At 42.1% G+C, this 22,095-nt stretch overlaps 1 protein-coding gene and 1 non-coding gene across 2 annotated transcripts in view; one reads left to right on the forward strand and one right to left on the reverse strand.

Annotated features, from left to right (window-relative positions):
* MARCHF3 (membrane associated ring-CH-type finger 3) overlaps positions 1 to 22,095 on the forward strand; it is a 158,840-nt gene that overhangs the window by 120,348 nt on the left and 16,397 nt on the right. The gene's annotated exons all lie outside the window — the stretch shown is intronic.
* On the reverse strand, positions 21,612 to 21,745 carry LOC129406290 (small nucleolar RNA SNORA72). Its single transcript, XR_008630910.1, has one exon. It is a non-coding gene; the product is annotated as a small nucleolar RNA SNORA72 (small nucleolar RNA).

A 22,095-nucleotide genomic window follows, 5' to 3' on the forward strand; every position in this document is an offset into this window, starting at 1 on the left:
CTCATTAAAGCAAGAAAGTTCCATAACATTCATTAAAAATCAATGTGATAATAACTCTTGTTGCTAGAGGAGGCAGTTGAAAAGTCACTTCTAAATTGCATTTGTCAGCATCCAGACATTAAATGGATTGGAATTGCTTTAACACCTCAGATTTCTACTCTGGAGTAAACTCTCGGTCTTGCATTTGGCATAACCCTCTCCTCCTTAACATTGTTTCAAAGACCGCCCCCTTTATCTGCAACCAGAACATGGGCATACATTTTGAACATGTCAGGAACCCAAACTGGTCTTAGTACACTGTCCAACAAGGAAAGTATTTGCTCTCTCATTAGTTCCACTTCCAAAAAAAATAGGGTATTCTACTCTTACTAGCTGAATCACTGGACTGGCTTTAATTAGCACCTTCAAACTGGGTATTTATCTGCCCAATATCACTGATGACCCAGATGGAATGGCTCAGTTTCTCTTAGCTGCGGTATAAAAAAGGATGAACTATGAGTTCTTCAATATATCTTTGATATCTATAAAACTGAAAGTTTTGTGCCAGGGCCTAGAGTGATAGCACAGAGATAGGGCGTTTGCCTTGCACGCAGCCGACCCGGGTTCGATTCCCAGCATCCCATATGGTCCCCTGAGCACTACTCAGGGTAATTCCTGAGTGCAGATCCAGGAGTGACCCCTGTGCATCGCCGGGTGTGACCCAAGAAGGAAAAAGAAAAAAAAAAGTTTTGTGCCAAAAAGCACATTCTGCACTTAAACAAGTGCATTGTATCATATAAAATATAAATCTCAATAAGTAGACTGTGTGTGTAGGTGGCATGTTTGCATGTGCATATCTATTTAGCTACCTATGTGGCCAGACTAATCTTGTAGTTTATTTGAAAATTTGTTTGCTAATTGTATGTCCTAAATATTTCCTTGGTGCTAAGTAAGCCAGAACAACAAGAGCTAGTTGCAACCCAAGAAACTACATTGCAATCATCTAGAGCAGTATTTCCCAGCCAATGGTCAGATGACCCCACATGTGCCCTCAGAATATTCCATAGGGGTCACAGATGAAAATCGTTCTGATGAATGGCATGAGACCTAGGAAGCCAAACAGTTGGGCAAGGAGGCCCCCTATCAAAAATATCTTGAGAAATATTGATCTAGAATATTTAGAAGTGGGTGAATCTCTTCTGCAGATTAATTTCCATACATTTCATGAGCTCAGCATCCAACTAAGTGAAGCTTGAAAGAAAAGGACTCATGTTATACCTGACAAAAGGGGAGATCAGATAGTACACACGTACTTTTGATACCTCCATTGATAACACTTCTCTCCTGAAGGCTACATTTTGTTAATGTTGTTGATGATGGTGGAAAATGTACCCAATGGCAATTTGTTAGATGAATTATCCCAAGAATAATGATCTGGTGAAATACAGTAAACAGACACTCACTATCCATAACAAGCAGTCACCAAAGACCAGCCTAGGTTAGCTTTATGGTCTTCTTCCTGCTCATTTTTAGTTTTCCTCATTTCTCTCTGTAAGTTGAACTCCAATACCATTCTTTTCTAATGATGGGTAAAATACAGCAAACCAATAAAAATACCATGATTTGTTTCTGAAAATGTGTACCTTGAGTCTAGCCTACTGCCATAATTGCATATCTGACTGAGCAGTTTGCCAAGAAAGTGCATCTTCCTGTGTGCAAATAGCTTGCTTGCAACATCCATTTTTGGTTGTGTGTGTATGTGTTTTTTTTTCTGATGTGGCTCTCTGCCACCAGACTCCTCAGTCACATATCAGTAACACCCACTCTTGCCCAGAAAACTCATGAAATAATAGATTGGCTCAACAATGTTGTGGTTAAAATGAAACAGCCAGGAAACAGTGGAAATCTGGAGCAGAGGCTTCCCGGGATCTGATCTTCCTCTGATTGGAGAGACATGGTGATTTTTCACAGAAGAAGTGATTAGGTTTCCGTATGCCTGTTTCCTTTTCACAGACCCAGCTGATTGATAAGAATTGTAAGAACAATTTAAAAGCTGCTCCATGTGAGTCAGAGGCTTAGCTAAATTGAAACTGAGAGTGTTTTCACATATATCAGTTACCCAGAATAATAGGATGTAAAGCTAAGGAGGTGAGGAGTAAGGGTTTTTGTTTTTGGTTGTTGTGTTTTTTTTTTAAGTTCCTATTTACAATCTTTTAAGTCACTAGAGGAAGATGGCTTTTTTTTCTTGGTTTTTGTTTCATTTCGGGGATTGCCCAGATTGAACCCATAGTCGCACGCATAGGAAATTGGTTTTAGAATGTGCCTTGGATTCAGTGTAATTTCCTCGACTCTACAGGGAACAGAGTAGAACTGGAGTGGAGATACCATTTTGTGCCTGGACACTCGCTATTTAACAGATGCAAGACTCCACTTCCTGCTATGTAGATAATAGACTTAGGTGGGGACATTATTCTACTTTGATTCTACTTTTGTTTTATTTTTAGTATGTATTTTAAGGGGAATTGTGAGCTTTTTGTCTTATAGTATTCATTTTTATCAGCACAGCATTGTAGCATTGGGGAAGTTTGGAAATGACATCATAGTTGATATAAACTCATTCAAGAAACTTCTCGGGGCTGGAGTGATAGCACAGCGGGTCGGGCGTTTGCCTTGCACGAAGCCAACTCAGGTTTGATTCCCAGCATCCCGTATGGTCCCCTGAGCACTGCCAGGGGTAGTTCCTGAGTGCAGAGCCAGGAGTGAACCCTGAGCATTGCCGGGTGTGACCCAAAAAGCAAAAAAAAAAAAAAAGAAGAAGCTTCTCAGGGGACAGACCTTTCCTTAGAGGAAGGCCAGCAAGCACCCCTCTTTTACCAGCTCCTGGACAGCCTGCTGAGTAACGGGGCTAGTCCATAATCCCACATGTGATAGGCCACCAGGAAGCATCTATATATTTACCATAATGGATGCCTGCACAATTATTCTCCCCTAATTGAAGTCATGCATTGAATTTTCAGCATCATACTGTAAACCAAACACACAGTTTAGACAGGACATGCATTAATAAACATAGTTTTGAGCCACACGATTCATGCTATGGTTCTGACAAATCCTGGCTCCTACCCAGTCATCAATCCTCAATCAGGTTTTGAGGAATGGCAGTTGGCTGGAGCCAGAGAAAGGGAAAAGGGCTTGGCAGGGAAACATTGGCCTGCATTGGAGAAGTCTGGTTGGGGGTTGGCAGATTGGGCCAGATCAGAAAGGTTCAGGTCCAGCTCGTAATTTGTCAAGCTTTTAGGATTCCAAATGCTGTGCAAACAAATCTTTCACCAAATTCTTTCAGAGGAGGACGATGGGGGTGAGGAAGCCCACAGGTACTCATTGGTAGATAAAGAAACAGGTTTTTGTGTGTGTGAATTAATTACTGATATAATTTTTTTAATATTTTCCCACTTTAGCACCATGGTTATAATTTTTTAAAAATATTTTTCCACTTTAACACCATGGTTTACAAAGTTGTTCATGATGCATTTGTTATAGGCATTCAGTATCCCAACCCCAATCCTGTGACCATTGTCCAAATTTTCCCAACCACCCTTCAAGTCTGCTCTCATAGAAGGCCCCAAAATAATTTATTTTATAATGCTTGTTACCATTAAATGGCTAAATGAATTATCAGAAAGACTTCAGTAGAAGAAAATTTGTGAAAATCGTTATACTTCACCATGGGGACATTAAGTCCTTGTCTGACAGTTCACTAAGCTGTTGTTGCTAGTTGAGCCTTCTGTATTGTTGTTAACCAAGCTTAGTTGGCCCCTATATTACATTCCCATCCAATCTGGTGTGCACCTACTGGGATTTTAATACTATAGAGTTTGGAGATATCAGCTTCTGAAGAATCTAGAATATTTTACCAGACAGTGAGCTTACAGGGAGGCGCTGGTGGAGTGCGGATGTGGCTGCCCAGGGCTTCTAGAGTATGAGATGGTAGAGATGGTGGGCACGGCAAGGAGGACGCTAGAAGAGGTCACCCAAAAACACCCCAGTGTACCAAAGAAACAGGTTTTCATGTTAGGGCCACAGATATAGCATAGAGGTTAGGGTGCTTGCCTTGTATCCCATGGATCCCAGTTTGAATCTCTGGCACCACATACTCCAGGCACTGCCAGGAGTCATGCCAGAGCAAAGAATCAGGAACACCACCTGAACACCACCAGGTATGGCCCAAACATACCTCACCACCACCAAAATTATTCAGTAAGGAAGAAGTCAGATCTCCAGGTTCAAGCCTCTCCCACTCCAGATTGTGTTCTATAGGAACAATTAAGGGCGGGGGGGGGTGGGGGGGCCCCAGGGAGCCAACCACCCTCCAGTTCTGTAACTTGGAATGTGGGTTAGATTTGGTTTGAAATGCTCATACTTCCTACCTTCACATCCACCTCCAGCTCAAAGGCAGGCTGCAGAGCTTCTTCCTTCTCTGCTGCCCTTCCCAGCTCCAGTTTCCTGAGGCACCTCTCCCAGCTCCTCCAGGCAAGGCTGATTCCTCCCAGAACAGTGTAAGAGGACTAGTAGTGTGAAGGATGACAGGAAGATATCAAAAACAGACATACACTGGGAGACTTTGTGTAGATTTTTATAGATAATAAAACAGACCCTTTCTGCAGCAAAAGCTTTGCAGTGCTTTTCCAGTCAGCCCTCCTGCAGTTGCTCTTCTATAACATCCTGCAGTGGATGGACCTCAGGGAGCCTTGGGTTCTTGTCCAGGCACCTATAACCTGCAGTGAGACCTGGAGTGCCCATTTTTCTTCTTTCTGTGTCACGCTCCTGACCAGAAAAGTAAAACAGAGACCACAAGTGGACATCCTCATTCATGGGTACTTCAAGGGGCCAACAGTTGCTCTGGAAGTATATGGACCTGCACTCTCCATTCCCACCGGCCTCCCTTCCCTGCCCACCATTTACATTTGAGATTTCAAAACTGGGTGATCTCCAGCACCTAGGAAGAATTCTCTAATAGGACTGCCTGTCTTTCTACCAGCATCTTCAGGGCAGTGCATGCTGAACCTAATGATCCTTCTATCCCCACATTGTAAGGGAGCTGAAATGGCTGCTTCCCCCATCACAAGGCAAATGAACCACTTAAAAGCTGTACACAGCAGAGACTGTGGTGAGACCACAGTGGTTCCAAATACCTCCTAATTTTAGTTTACCTTTGTGTTGCCCAAGTGCTTGCTTGACCTCTTGTAAGGTTGCTGAACAGCCACCGGTGTCCATGAGGACTGTGGCACCATCCGTGGTGTTAGGAGATGAGATGACCCAAATCCAGCCATGCTTGTTCAGTTCTGGATGTTTCTCTTGGTTTTGGTGGCTAATTTGACTGTTGCTTCATTACTTAAAACTTAAGTTACATAGAGGCTACTTTAGAGGTATCTATTCAATTCACAGCTTGCTTCATTAAAAATCACTTCATTAAAAGAGCAAGCCAGCCGAAGTGTTCACATAACCGTGCCAGATGGAAGTAAATGAACCTACTGCTTGGTGCCATGGTTTTAGTCCATCCTTCCACCACTAGTAAATGATTGTTTTGGAGGGAAAATTCAGTTCCGAGTGTAAATAAAAAGAATGACTAGAGCAGATTCTATTATTTTGAATTGTACTAATACTTGCTATGAACCTAAGTTGAAATGGACTTGAGAATCTGTGTTCTCAAGAGCACTTTTTTTTGGGTTTTTTTGGGGGGTCACACCCGGCATTGCACAGGGGTTACTCCTGGCTCCTGCACTCAGGAATTACTCCTGGCAGTGCTCAGGGGAACATATGGGATACTGGGAATCGAACCCTGGTCAGCCGCGTGCTAGGCAAAACACCCTACCCGCTGTGCTATTGCTCCAGCCCCTCAAGAGCACTTTTTGAAGTCTTCAGAGCTGCTCCTTCCACTCCCCATCTGAGGATCTCAAACACAAACTTGAGGAGCTGGAGCAATAGTACAGCGGGTAGGACATTTGCCTTGCACGCGACCAACCAGGGTTCGATTCCCAGCATCCCATATGTTCCCCTGAGCACCGCCGGGAGTGATTCCTGTGTGTAAAGCTAGGAGTAACCCCTGTGCCTTGCCAGGTGTGACCCAAAAGAAAAAAATTTAAAAACACAAACTTGAAAAATCCCAAGAACAGCTTCACACAACTTTCTTCTTTTTTTAATTTTATTTTCTTGAATTACCATGAGATACAGTTACAGACTTACAAGCCTTTGAGATTAAGAACACACAACTTTCCTATTTTAATTATTCTGTGCTTTTAAAAATACAGAGGAGAACAAAGACTAATATATCAAACAGGTGTATATCCACCATCTAAAACTAACAAATGTGAGAATTTTGCAGCAGCATCCATTTCAAAAGAACAGCCTAGGGGCACGAAGATAGCTCAAAGGGTTGGAGCTCATGTTTTGCATGCTGGGACCCTGGGTTTGATCCCCAGCCCTGAGCACTAAACTGGAGTTAACCCTAACCCTCCCCTCCTGCACTGCCGGGTGTGGCCAAAACAAACAAAAAGCAGCTATCAAGGAACAACCTGGAGGTAAGGGGATGGGGAATGGCATAAGAGGCAGAGGGAAAGTGTCAGGGGTCTGATTTAATTCATTCTCAGGCAGTCTTAAATGTAATAGAAAATTGGGCTGGGTATTCCCAAAAATAAAATGAGTAAACAAAATAAGACAGATGGCCTTGAAAGACTCATGGCCCTTCGAGCTAACTCCAAATATAAGAACAAATACAGCCGGTGTTGACCTCTCAGGGGTCCACTTCTGCAAAAGGCAGACAGTTAGAAGTTATTATACGGGAGTGTGGGATGGTGGCCATGGAGGTGTCCCTGGGCAGCAGGCGGTAGAGCTTAGCAAAGACAAATCTGCTAGAGAAGCAGTGAAGTATCACTGACTGCAACTGGTAATCATCCCTCTCCCTGGTCCTGCTGAAATGATAAGGCACAATCAGCTCCCCAGGAACTTCCCTGTGCGGGTCCAAGGAGAGGCGCTGGGCCAAACTGAAAGGGGAACCTCCAGCTGCAGGAATGCGGGTACAGAAGCAGAGTTAGAGGAGATGCGTGAAACTCCCTCCTGTGGGTTCTGCCAGCCCTCCTCTCCAGCTTCCATTTTAAGTGTCAACAACTGATACTTTTAACTCCAGAGAAAGAATACACATTTTCTAAACCAATAATGGTGCAAAATACTATGAGCAGCCTGTGATTACGGCTAAATGCTGCCTAATGAACAATTGTATTTGAATGAGCGAAGTGGAGAAGTATCTTCAGTTAGGCAGTGGGAGATCAGCTGGCAACATCTTCCAGGCCCATTTGTGCCGTGACCGTCATCTTCCAAAACTGGCACAGATCTTGATATTACCCCCCCATCCAATTACATTAATTCATTTCACCTTGAGTCCACCTACTTTGGGGGGAGATAGAGGGCCTGGAATGGGGGGACAACACATGGTGGTGCTCAGGGATCACTCTTAGTGGTGTTTGTAGGCCAATATGTGATGCCACATATTCAACCTGGGGTCGGCTGCGTTCAAAGCAAGTGCCTTACTCCTATACTAACTTTTTTTTTGCTTTTTGGGTCACACCTGGCTATGCACAGGGGTTACTTTGGCTCATGCACTCAGGAATTACTCCTGGCAGTTCTCGGGGGACCATATGGGATGCTGGAAATCAAACCCAGGTCTGCCGCATGCAAGGCAAACGCCCTACCCATTGTTTTATCACTCCAGCCCCACTCTTATACTACCTCTTTGACTCAGAATCCACTTGAAGATGCTCATTCCCCAAGAGCTTTTTTTTCTTTAATTATGTACCTATTTCCTAAACAAAGAGAAATATTGCAGTATACTTTATATTGCCATCTTATCTCAGTGTTTCAGATATCCCTGTAATGAGTATTATTCCATGTTGTAAATGAGAAAGCTGAGACTGCACGAAATAAATCACTGTTCAGTTGTCCTTTTGGGGGGTTGGTGATGCTCATGGGGTCTTTCCAGCTTTGTGCTTAGGAGTGACCACCATGTTGGGCTCAAGGACCACATACGGTGCCGACCATTTGAACAGAGGTCAGCTGCAAGCCACAAAGCCTAAAGTAGAGAAGACAGACAAATAAATCAGGTTGTTTCTGGCCGCACAGTCGATGTTTTGTCCACCAAACCTGTTGTCTTCCTTGCTGGCTCAAATGTACTTTTAGTGGTTCACTGATGAGCACACTCACAAGCGCACACAGAACTGTGGTCTTTCTTTTCAGAGGGACTAAAGAAACTTCAGAAAGGAAAAAGGAAGAAGAAGGATGATTGAAATCTTGGTGTTGGAGCCAGAGCAGTAGTACAGTGAGTAGGGTGTTTGCCTTGCACACGGCTGACCAGGATTTGATCCCCAAGCACTGCCAGTAGTAATTCCTTAGTGAAGAGTCAGATGTAACTCCTGAGTATCGCCAGGTGTGATCCAAAAAGCAAAAAAAAAATTTTTTTAACTTGGTGTCTTTTCTTTGTTACATTCATCTCCCTAGTAGGAGGCTTGATATAGTGAGGGATAGGGGTTAGGGCAGGGAAGGGACCACTGATAATGATAGAGGGATGTTCTCACTCTGGATGAGAATTGACTGGGTGTTGAAAGAATGTAAAGTGATATATATGATACCATTTCAATAATAATATTGCAAACCACAGTGCCTAAAAGGAAAAAGTGCCTTCCATAGAGGCAAGGTAGAGGCTGGGCTGCAGGAGGGAAACTGGGAACATGGGTGAATGGAAATGAACACTGGTAAAGAAAGGGATTGGTGCTCAAACGTTGTACACCTGAAACTCTAACATGAATCACTTTGTAACTTTGTAATTCATGGTGATTCAATAATTTTTTAATTAACTGTTGAATCTAGGGCTGTTAGCTAAAAGAGACTGCTCAGAGGAATTTTCAGGCAGTGTGCCTTTACTGTAGTGTATGAGAATGAGATAGTATGCATTATCCAAACCTATCAGTGGAACACCGCTAAGTGTGACCCTGATAGATACTGTAGAGTTGGGGTGAATGTGATGCTTTTAACTCCAGAGAAAGAATACACATTTCTAAATCAGTGTAGGGTTACAAATGTGCTCCTTTGGCCATGGGTGTTGAAAATGAGAGAGGCTACGTGTGGGAAGGATCAGGGCTACATAAGAAATCTGTTCTCTGCACTCATTTGTGGAGTATGAAATAACATCACATGAGGCTAACACCCAAGAACAGTGGATACAAGTAGATTGCCCCATAGCTGGAAGACTGCTCATGAGCAGAGGGGAGAAGGCAGATGGAATAGAGAAGGGATCACTGTGAAAAACTAAAGCTCGCCGAGGGGCGAGTGCACTCTCGGGCTCTCCGGGCGGCTCTGTCTCACCGCCCGCATTCGGTGCCCTGGAACCGCAGTGTGTGGACTGGATCGGGACGGCCGGTGGTCAAGGAAAGGCAAAGGAAGAACGAGGACCATGCTCATTGCTGATTAGTTACAGTTTATTCAATCTTTAATCTTCCATCTCCCGCACTCCCAGCTCCGGCCTCTCTCAGGATCCACCGCCGCCTCCTTCTCTAGTCTCCCCTCTTTTCTTGTCTCTCCCTCCGAACCCCTTTTACTCCTCATGCCACTTCCAAAGGGCGCAATACATTGACGTCACCAAAGGCACCAAAAGATGTTACAGGAAGAACATCTGCAGGCCATTAATCTAGGCCCCCCGGAAAGAAGATACAAAACCAAAACCGAAGCCTTCTTTGGGCTGAAAGCACTCGGATTTACATCCCAAAGACTAGGCTAGGCCAGAGCCTGGAATCTACAATGTCAAGTCAGGCCTGGCTAGCACCTAAAATCTGCATGTCAAAGACCAGCCAGGCTTCTTGTGAGAAAAGGGGAAAATATTCCAACAGATCACTAAGAAAATGATGGCTGGAGGAACCAGTTGGGATGGGAGATGCATGCCTAAAGTAGATAATGGACCAAACATGATGACCTCTCAGTGTCTGTGTTGCAAGCTATAATGCCCAAAATAGAGAGAGAGTTTGGGAAATATTGTCTGCCATAGAGGCAGGGGGAGGGTGGGAAAAAGGAGGTATACCTGGGATATTGGTGCTGGGGAATGTGCACTGGTGGAGGAATGGGTGTTTGATCATTGTGAGATTGTAACCCAAACATGAAAGCTTGTAACTATCTCACGGTGATTCAATAAAATTTTTAAAATTAAAAAAAAAAGAAAAAAAAGAAATCTGTCCTCCTATTTATCAATTTTACAATGAATCAAAAATCACTCTTGGGGCTGGAGTGATAGCACAGCGGGTAGGGCGCTTGCCTTGCACGCAGCCGACCCGGGTTCGATTCCCAGCATCCCATATGGTCCCCTGAGTACCGCCAGGGGTAATTCCTGAGTGCAGAGCCAGGAGTGACCCCTGTGCATCGCTGGGTATGACCCAAAAAGCAAAAAAAAAAAAAAAAAAAAAAAAATCACTCTTAAAAAGGTAAACCAAGACCCAGAGGAATAATGCAGTGGGCCAGGCACTTACCTTGTATATACACAACCTCACAACCTGGCTTCGTTCTCTAACACTGCATATTGTCACTGGAGCCCTGCAAAGGTGTGGCCTAAAATTTTTTTTAAAAAAAATCAAAATCAGGGGCTGGAGCAATAGCACTGCGGGTAAGGCATTTGCCTTGCATGCAGCTGACCCAGGTTCGATACCCGGTATCCCATATGGTCCCCTGAGCACCGCCAGTGGTAATTCCTGAGTGCAGAGCCAGGAGTAACCCCTGTGCGTCGCCAGGTGTGACGCAAAAAAAAAAAAAAAAAAAAATCAAGAACAAAAATAATCCCTGAGCACAGAGCCAGGTGTAAACCCTGAGCAACACCCATGTGGCATAAAGAATAAACACAAACAAAAACCTTCTAAAAAATTAAAGCAAGCCAAAACAAAAGCCCAAGCAGTACCAGATTGAGTTGCTGAAATAGTGAAATAGCTTTTCTTCTCTATGATCCTGCACACTCCAGTTTAGTAGGAAATCTAAGCTCTTAGTTCCCTGTTTGAAATAAAAAAACATTCTTTGTTTTCAAGGGACTTTACATATCCTTTCTTTTATCCTTCTCACCTAGTTATTCTTTCTCTGCAATTGAGCCTTCATTTTACTGAGTCATTATGTCACCAATTTCTTCTGCAATTTCTCCTAAGGGAGAGATGTTATTAGAAAGTCTAGTGAACTCAAATTTGTTAAGTTCCTTTTCTCTCCTTTCACAAATGATTGTGAAGGTGACTCAACACTGGTGGGGTCAATTTGCTTAAAGACTGTCTGTCACCTGGGTAATGCAGGTTGATAAAAAAAAAAAAAAAAAAAAAACGTGCTTTGCTACTCGTAAGAGAAAACACTGGGTTTTTTTCTAGGATTATTTGTGTAATTACTTCAATTCTTTGCTTCACTTTCTGGACAAGTATAGGAGATTTGCTATAAGATAAGAAAGACCCCTATTGAGTGATATGATTTTACTTTGCTCCTGTTTTTTATTCAGTGTGTATTTCTGTGAGCACCTCATCACTGCCTATCTTCATTCTTGAAGAGATAGGGACTCTGTGATTGTTTGGGATGAAACTACTTCTTTAAATCCATTATTACGCTGTTAGAGAGATAGGTTGACTTTGTGATGGATATGTATAAGGAAACAATGTTTGTGCTTACATAATACAAAAAAAGGGAAAAGATGCTTTGAACCTTTTTCTTTACAACACTGAAGACTGGGTTAATTCTTCATTATGCCACTTATGAAAATGTTTAAAGATCTGCTTGTGAAGTTTGAGGTAAGATTAGATGACGAAAATAAAATATTTTCTACTCTTTTTATCACTCCCTCACCTGCAAAGATGCTGTTAGAAACAGAAAGTTAAAGTAAATGGTGAGGTTCAGAATCTTTTAGGCTCCGAGGGAAAATGGCTAATGGCATATATATGAAATGCTGGCAAGTCAGAGCAGAGGAAAGGTGTAAAATATAATTTATAGCCATATAAGGACTTCTCTCTTGGAAGAGTCAGTTAAAAGAGCAGAAATTGGAACATGAAAATATTCACTCTACTAGAAAATAATGCGACACCCCCTACCCCCAACAACCTCTCTTTTTTCCAAAGGCTGCTCTTTGCATTAAAGCTGCTGGGGGATGGGAGAAAAGCATGAGAAATGAAAGTAATAAAACAGTTTTAATATTTTTCTAAACACAGACTCATCTGCTTAAAATCTATGACTTTAACGTCTCAACCCAGAAATTATTCATTCATCAAAATATACACATTTTTAGCTGTTTGTCAGACATACCTGACAGATCTGTATAGCTGAAAAATAACCCTATTAGTTGGAGATGCAGCAAGAAAAAAGAAAATATCTACAAACTAGAATTCATGCAAATTGGAGGGATTCTTTAGGGAAATCTTACAGGACATCTCATATAATTTTTTACCAACAGGATTTTCCCATCTCACATTTCTTAAAACAGTTTTATTGAGGCATAACTTACATGTGTACAGTTAGCCCATTTGAAGTCTACGATTCAATGGCATTTTGTATAAATATATAGAGGTGTGTAACCACCAACACAATCTATTGATGGTTTTCATCACCTTAAAAGGAAATCTCACTTATTTTGGCCTTCACCTCCATACTTTCCCTGCCCTGCATGCCCCTGCCCCCAGTATCAGGAAACCACGAATCTACTTTCTGTCTCTCTGTAAAGTGCCCGTCCTGGACATTTCCCATAAATGGAATTCAATAGAATGTCTTCGTTTGTGACTGACTTCCTTCACTCAGCTTAATGTTTTCAAGATCTAGTCAACAAGGGGCTGGAGTGATAGCAAAGCGGGTAGGGCGTTTGCCTTGCACGCGGCCGACCCGGGTTCAAATCCCAGCATCCCATATGGTCCCCTGAGCACTGCCAGGAGTAATTCCTGAGTGCAGAGCCAGGAGTAACCCCTGTGCATCGCCAGGTGTGACCCAAAAAACAAACAAACAAAAAAAGATCTAGTCAACAAATTGGTAAGGGGTGGGGATGCCCTGTATGGTGGTCCCCAGGTGCTTAGCTCAGTGCTCAGGGATTACTCCTGGCAATACTTCCAGGACCATGTTGTGCAGAGGAGAATCAAATTAGGGGTGACAGGTTGAAAAGCAAGTGCCTTAAGCCGTGTACTACCTCTCTAGCCTTGGTCACAGATTTTAAAGAAAATATATTAGTCTTCCTGTTGTGATTTATTTAATTTCTCCTTGATTCTTCCTCAACATCCCATTCCCCTTATTATACTACTTTCACTCCTTCCATTACCAGTTTACCCTTTGCTGAGTCTTTATCCTGTGCCACTATTCAAGGCCCGGTCATATTCTCCTCCATGTGTATAACTATCTCAGCTTTAGAGATAAGGCCACTGACACAGTGGTACTTGTGGTTTTTCTCTTTCAGCTTTATCCTTTTCCCATTATAGTGTATCTGATGAAACCCTGTTCAGTTTTTACTCTTTCATTGTATGAAAATAATTTGCATGTTGATTTTTGCCTTTTTGTTGTTGTTCGGTAGAAGACCTTCTCTTTCAAAAAGCTCATTAATTTAATTTTGGTTGCTTTCATGATTTAGTTGTCCCATAACTCTACAATTAACTTTTCTATTATCACATTCTGTTCCCCCGGGATGACTTTTTTTAACCAAGATCTAAGGAGAAATGATTAATTCTCAGAAAACAATCAGATCCTCCTGTCCATATTCTTAACTTCATCAAAGCTCAGGAAACTGGACTGGACCAAGAAGTATCTTAAGACAATTTAGGGAAATGCTCTAGAACAGAGTTCTCACCCTCAGAAATGTTTACAAATTTAATAAAAGTTTGAACTCTCTTCCCAGAAATGCACAGGCATCCAGTGTCCAAAAACAGTTCCAAAGGGGTGAAAAAGTTTATGGAACCCTCCACTTAGGTGGGCCCCAGTCTTGATAGATAACTATGTAAATTGCAAGGAAACTGATTTTCCAAAAGCAATTTTCTGCACCCTTGATGTTTCAAATATGAGAAATAAGGGGAATTCTCCATATTTTTATGTCGATTCCCTTTTTCTGTGAGATATTATAATTCCGTGGGTGCTACAACAGTGGATAATATCCTGATAGTCTTAAAAAGAAGAGGGCTAGTGATTCAGTTATGCACTTATACAGAACAAGGTTTTGTATTAACTTGGGTTCTTCATGGTTGACCTGGTTCTGCTGTGAGTATCCATTGGAAAGTCATGTCTCAGAGTTACTCATGCAGAAAACGTGTGTATCTCCTTGTTTACAGGGAACTTTCCCATAGATAGTATCTGTATTTATCCAGTCCTTCTGGACATGTCAGTCTCTGGTGTTATGACTCAATTGACAATGCAAGTACTGCATGTGTGGTGCAATCCAAAGAACCTAAATGCTACTGCTCTTTCCTTAAAATTTGAGGACAGAGAATTTTGAGCAAAAACAAAGACGTCCCATCATACCCCGGGGCCCAGAAAGTTAAACCATTGCCTCAAGTGGCACTTTGAAAGATTCTGGATTCATTCTGCATTATATCTCACAAGTGTGTCTCCTGTCAGCAAGGCTGCCCGACCTTCCTATGCATGCGAGCTCCTTTAGGACAGAAACCAGTAGACTAGGGACTGTGGCTCCCATGAGTCTTCCATCTAAGAAGAAATTGTTCCTCTTTCTCAAAGTGATCACAGTCCTACTTCCTTTGGCAGGATGTGGCCTGTGTAAGACTGTCTTCTTTTTTCCTCTACTTGGCATGTGTAACATATGCCAACACCCTCACTCAACTTGAGGAGTGTTCATATTCACAATCGCAACACATCCCAAAGCCAGAATTTGTAATATTCTCCCATTTTGAGGACCAGTTTTGAATTTCATTACTTCTCCTTTATTCCTATTTTCAAAACAGGTATTGTATTTGTTATTCCTTTGTTATTCATCATATTCTCATCTTCTATCCAGTATTCCAGTGCTATTTTAGTCTTCTTTACCCTGTGATCCTGTCCTGCTGGAAGTAATTATCCAAACATTCAGAAACCTGAATGCTGTGGGCTCCAACCACTGAGTAGCAGAGAGGATGTTAGATACCAACAGAGGAGCCAGGGGTTCCCTGGGAACCGACAGAAGTCATGCTCACAAGACTGGGAGACATTATTTGCATACTGTTTGTGAAAGATTTCACATCTTTGAACCATTGTCACCCAGGGTAAATCATTTCTGACTTTGGCACTGTGATTTTTTTTTTTAATCTCATTCTTCTGTGATTTCTGTTCCATGTTATCCATCCTCTCCCGGTTGTTTATCTCTACTGTTCCTGGCTTTACATTGCTCACATATGCCACGTCATTCTGCACCATCTCATGTTTCAGATAAGCAATTTCCATTTGGCTGTGATCACTTCTACGCAGTGATGATCTAAAATAATTAGAGAAAAATGATTCCCATCTTGCTTATATCTGAAGTTGTAAGTGAATATATAAAATTATTTTGCCATCTAATCCTGCTGTGCTGCTAATCTTATCTTTGGTAAATTTCAAACCATTGATGTGAGTGTGTACAGCAGTTGTTTAAACAATGCTAGAGCCAAATTATAATATCCCAGACGCAAATATTATATTTATGGAGCATGATAGCCCATTAATTGACTTATTGGCTTAAGTCCTCCAGAGAGTGTCACAAATCTCCAGCGTGCCCTTGAATATGACTTAGGTTTCAGCCAAATTACAGCTGTGAATGCCAGATCAACTGCTAGGAATGTGTCTGTGCTTACTATATTTGCTTCAAATAGTCAGAGTGAACAATCTCATAGATACATATATATCAATATTATACATAAGATATATAATCTATGCTATGTAAAATATTTATATATTTTGCTGAAACTCATCTGCTTTTTGTCCAGTGAGCCTCTAATTTGGAAATATTATTTATTTCATTTGGGGAACACATATAATGGTTGGTGCTCAGGGGCTACTCCTGGCTCTAGTGCTTGAAGGACCCTGAGATGCTAGGGATTGAGCTCAGGGCATGTAAAGCATGTGTTCTGGCCCTTGGCACTACTTCCTCAGCCCACGGGAAAATTGATTTTTTTTTTGCTTCAGCTAATATTTATGAGGCACAAATTAAATATCTTAGCAAATGCAGATATGACTATAGACAAAGCCAGAAGAAAGTTGTATACAAACAGAGATTACCTGCTAGGGATGAAGGCACAGAATAAATAAGTGAATAAAGGGATTCTTTATGAGAGTAATAAAAGTTATAAAGGGAAAAACAAGCTGTCAAAGAGAGTAACTGGAGACCCAAGAAATAGTACAGAGATTAAGATGCTTTTGTTGCATCTCATGGATCCCAATTTGATCCCTGGCACCACACCAAGCACTGCCAGGGGTCACTCCTGAGCAAAGAGCTAGGAATAGCCCCTGAGAACCATCATAGCATCAGGAGTAGCCTAAAGTCTCCACCCCTCCAAAAAAAGAGAATGGCTGGAGTGAAATCACAAATGGCGATTTATGAAGGTCCCTCTGAACATTGATGTTTGAGCAGAGATGAACACGAAAAGGTAATGGGTCATGGGAAGAGAGTTCCAATCAGCAGGAACAGCCACTGCAAGGCTCTGAGGCAGGAAGAGTGATGTGTTTTTGATGCAGGAATACATACTGCTAAAAGGAACGTTACATGAGAGATCGAAAGAGCTAAATTTAGTGAGCTTAATCATCTGTCATGAGCCCATAGGCAATCTTCTGACCTTTATTGATTCCCTCTTAGAATCATGGTTTGATTTCTATTTTGGTTTTCTTGGGGCCCACACCCAGAGGTGCTTTGACTGCTTGCAGCTCAGTGCTTGGAGGTCTCTCTTAGAGGACCATGTGATGCTGGGAGTTGAACATGAAGCTCTTACATGCAAAGCATGTGATCAGCCTGTTGAACCAGCTCCCCAGCACCAGAATCATATTCTCTTAATTGTATAGGCTAAGATATGCAAAAAAAAACCAATTATAATTGTAAAATAGAGCTATCAAAATATTTAAAGCCTTAGTTGTGAAATTATACATGCTTCTTTAACAAAGTTGATGGCAGAGCTAACAACTATGAAATAGTGACATATCATGGTATCTGCAACAGTTGTAGTGTTACGGGAGAAAACTGTGATTTCTCTCGGTGACAAAGCCACGGGTACTTCTAAATTCTAATACCACAGAGATTTGCTGCCTAACTCAATGAAATTCTGACTTTCAGTTCAAGATTTTAAAAATAAAGGTGTGTGTGTGTGTGTGTGTGTGTGTGTGTGTGCGCGCGCATGCGCGCGCATTCATGTGCAGGAGGGTGGGGGGTGTCCCCCATCAGAAAATTGAAGAGCCCAAAATTCTATCCTTGAGTTCCTTAAGGGTCTGTGGAACCCAGGGTACAATCTCCTGGCCCAGTCACACCAGGTTTTGTGGCCAGGCAAAGGGGTCAAACTAAATATGACAGGGAGCCACTGGGGGATTTTAAACAGGAGAAACTATGTGATCTCAACAGATTGTAGGAAAACAGGAATAGAGAGAGGAGGCAATTATGTGGTTCAGATGAAAGATGGAGATGGCTAGAAAAAATAGTCGCATGAAAGAGAGATCTGAACATGTTTGTGATGTATTCCAAACAAATACATTAGGCATAGCAGCAGTGAATGGGAAAAGGGAGAATAAAGATGGCACCATCTGAGCCTGTTGACCAGGGACACCAGCTCTCCATGTTGCCATGTACTGGTGTAGGGCAACCTGGGGAAGAAATAGGTTTGTGGGAGCTGGTGAGATAGTACAGGGGGTAAGGCAGTTGCCTTGCTTGTGGCCAACCAAGATTTGATCCTCAGCTCTACATATGGACCCCCAAGCACCACCAGGAGTGATCCCTGAGCAGAGAACCAGGAGTAAGCCCTGAGCAAGGAAGGAAGGAAGGAAGGAAGGAAGGAAGGAAGGAAGGAAGGAAGGAAGGAAGGAAGGAAGGAAGGAAGGAAGGAAGGAAGGAAGGAAGGAAGGAAGGAAGGAAGGAAGGAAGGTAGGAAGGAAGGAAGGATGGGAGGGAGGGAGGGAGGGAGGGAGGGAGGGAGGGAGGGAGGGAGGGAGGGAGGGAGGGAGGGAGGAAGGATGGAAGGGAGGGAGGGAGGGAGGGAGGGAGGGAGGGAGGGAATAATTTTTTGACTACCGGGAAAGAGAGAAAGAGAGAGAGAGAAAGAAAGAAAGAAAGAAAGAAAGAAAGAAAGAAAGAAAGAAAGAAAGAAAGAAAGAAAGAAAGAAAGAAAGAAAGAAAGAAAGAAAGAAAGAAAGAAAGAAAGAAAGAAAGAAAGAAAGAAAGAAAGAGGAAGGGAAGGGAAGAAAAGGGGAGGGGAAAGAAGGGAGGGAGATAGGTCTGTGGGAGAGATGCAGAAATGAGTATTAATCCAGTGTTCCATCGCACACCTTGTAAAGTTTGAAGTGTTTACTACAAATATAGAATGATCTAGTGAGCAGCTGGAGACAGGAGTGTGGAGCAGCAGAAGACAGTTGGGCTGGAGAATGATATACACTCTCTTTAATTGAACCTGATGTTCTGAACAAAAGCCGACAGCCAACACTTATGACAACTGGAGAGGGTCTTTACCACTCCCCACCAAGCTGCCCTTCCTACTGTCCTTGACTAAGGAAGACTCCCATTTTTTGACTACCGGGAAAGTGAAAGAGCTTGATCAAGTTCAGACTGCATGGAGGAAGCTGCAGGCATAGTGTGGGGGGGGAGGGCTGGGGGCCACTGGAAATCATATTCTGTCTTCAGCTTCCAAGTCCAGCCTTATTTGTACTAGCTCTCCAACCTTATCCACTGTCAGAGTAAATAAAATTTAGAATAAAGTCTGAAACTCCAAGCAAGCAACTCTTTAGTTGAAAAAACATCAGCCTGGAGTGTTCCAATACTGGCTGTTCGACCAGAAAACCTTGAACAAGTAACCCCCTGAGGCTTAATATTTCTATTCAAAATGGACATAATACCACCACCTGGTGTTATTAAATGAATTTTAAAAGCTGACATGTAAGAGGTACTCAGTGCATAATTTTAGTTGAACTAGGCTTGTATAGTTTTTAAATGGACATTTGGTACCATCTTTTCTTTTATATTTCAAGGTAGTTTTCTTCTAGGAAAAAAAAGAGATAGTAATTATGAGTAAAATAGTACAAAGCACTTTGAATAATTTGCTGGATTTCTTATGCTGTCTCATGACCTATGGAAAAATAGATGGTATTTCATGGTTATTCACATCTTTAAAAAAAAATTTTTTTAACTTGAGTGGAAGTTACACATTTTAACCTTATAGCAACAAAATAGTATGTAGCCATTCTCTTGGAAATTTCAAAGCATTAAGAATTTGCCTGTAGTCTAGTATACTAAAAGCAGTGAACTTGAAACTGTGAAGTTTACATACCAAAAAAGTTTCTCCTTACCAATTTATTCTAATTTATATTGTTACGATTATTTCTGGTAAGGGGTACCAGCATCTCAAGTATTTATTCACTTGTTTTCTTTCTTTATTTTGATGATGCTGGGGGAGCTTCTCCCAGCTCTGTGCTTGGGGACCATGTGGTTCCAGGCATTGAATCCGGGGCGCCTGCATGCAAAGCCTGCCCTCGGCCCATTGAGCTCTTGAAGTGTTTACTGCAATGGCTCTCTGACCCCAGTATTCTTTTATCCACAATAAGCACCCACTATGCTCCAATACTGTTGTTAAATCAGGCATTCCAGAATAAAAGAAAACAGAAGTTCCCATCATGGAATTCACACTGAAATGAGGAGTAAAAAATAAACAAGTAAAAGAGAAATAAATAACAGAATCATTTCAGAGAAGTTCTGTGCTCTGTGGGAAATAGAGCTGGAAATATATGCAAGTACAGGGAGTATTTTCTCTTTTAAAAAAAAGTTTTTTATTGAATCACAATGAGATACATAGTTATAAGGTTGTTCATGATTGGGCTTCAGTTATGTAATGTTCCAACAGCCATCCCTTCACTTGTGTACATTTCCCACCATCAATATCCCCCTTTTCCCTCTTGCTGAACTGCACCCACCCAGGCCTGTCTCAGCAGCAGGTTCTCTCTCTCTCTCTCTCTCTCTCTCTCTCTCTCTCTCTCTCTCTCTCTCTCTCTATCTATCTATCTATCTATCTATCTATCTCTCTATCTCTATCTCTCTCTCTCTTCCTCTCCTTCCCCCTCCCCCCTATCTCCTCCCCTTTTTGGGCATTATGGTTTGCAATAGATACTGAGAGATTATCATATATATCCCTTCACCTACTTTCAGCACTCAGTTTTTGTCCAGAGTGATCATTTCCACCTGTTATTGTCATGGTGTTCCCTTCTCTATCTTAACTGTCCTTTGTCTCACACACATTTGTGACAAGCTTTCTACCATTGAGTGACCAGTCCTCCTAGCCCCTGTTTTCCTTGGCCATGGAGATTAGTCTCATACTATTTTTTTCATATCCCACAAATGAGTGCGGTCATTCTATATAGGTCCCTCTCCTTCTGACTCATTTCACTCAGCATGATACTCTCCATGTCCATCCATTGATAAGAAATTTCATGACTTCATTTTTCCTAACAGCTGCATTATATTCCATTGCATCGATGTGTCTTAGTTTCTTTATCCATTCATCTGTTCTCAGACACTTGGGTGGTTTCCAGATTCTGCTGTTGTGAATAGTGCTGCAATGAACACAGAAGAGCATATGGTGTTTCTGCTGTTTGTTTTGGGGCCTTTACAGTCTCTTTAGGGAGTATTTTCAATGAGAAGGTTCTATATGAGTTGAGACCTAATAATGAAAAGGAACCAACCTCACAAGAATATGGAGAAAGCCTCTTTCCTGTGTGTGAAAAAACCACATGGGAAGTTTAGGAAAAGAGCAATTGTGGTCAGAGGTCAGTAGGGGTGATTCAAGTCTTATAGTAAAATCTTGGTATTTATGGCTGGTGATGTGATTAAAATGGTATAAACATATGAGCATTTGAGATCCTGAGTTTGACCCCCCGCACCACAAGACCACCTCCACCCCCATCCCAGCAGTCCTAGGTAGGGATCTGATCTTTTGTTTGTTTGTTTGCTTGCTTTTGGGTCATACCCGGGGGTGCACAGGGGTTAACTCCTGGCTCTGCACTCAGGAATAACTCCTGCTAGTGCTCAGGGACCCGTGTGGGATGCTGGGAATCGAACCCGGGTCAGCCGCATGCAAAGCAAATACTCTACGCGCTGTGCTATCACTCCAGCCCCCAGCTTTAGCTGATTTCTATCTTAAACTGGCATCTCACAACCTGGTCACAATGGACTTTTTATTTATTTATTTATTTATTTATTTATTTATTGGTTCTTGGGTCATACCTGGAGATGCACAGGGGTTACTCCTGGATCATGCACTCAGGAATTACTCCTAGCAGTGCTGGGGGACCATATGGGATGCTGGGATTTGAACCCGGGTTGGCCATGTGCAAGGCAAATGCCTTACCCCCTACCCACAGTGCTATCGCTCCAGTCCCTGGATCTGATTTTTTTTTTTGTTTATTTCATTTTTATTCATCACCAGCATTTCTAAGACCAGTCCTAAGTCAGTGAAAAACTAGGTCTACAGACAAATGCATGGTCTTATTATAGCATGTTTAGCCTGTCCTGATTATTACAAAATAAGAACAGCAAGAATATTCATAGCTGATAATTTTTTTAATACTAAAAAAATAACGAGTAAGGAGAGCTTCTAAAATCTCAGGGCTAGGACAAATGGAGACATTACTGAGACTGCTTGAGAAAATCGATGATCAACAGGTTGATGATGATGATGATGATGATGATGATGATGATGATGATGACTAAAAAAATAAAATTTAAGCTGCTTCTAACTGTTGGAGAGTTTTAAGCACAGGAGCAACATGGCCTGATTTCTGTTTTTACAGGAAACTATAAAACCCTGGACTCAGGTTGATCAGATTGGAAACGGAGAGGTTATTATTACATCCCAAGTAGATGACAGTGGTACAAGAGGGCAGTAGTGGACATGGAGA

Source organism: Sorex araneus, chromosome 6 (genome assembly GCF_027595985.1).
Source record: "Sorex araneus isolate mSorAra2 chromosome 6, mSorAra2.pri, whole genome shotgun sequence".
NCBI lineage: Eukaryota > Metazoa > Chordata > Mammalia > Eulipotyphla > Soricidae > Sorex > Sorex araneus.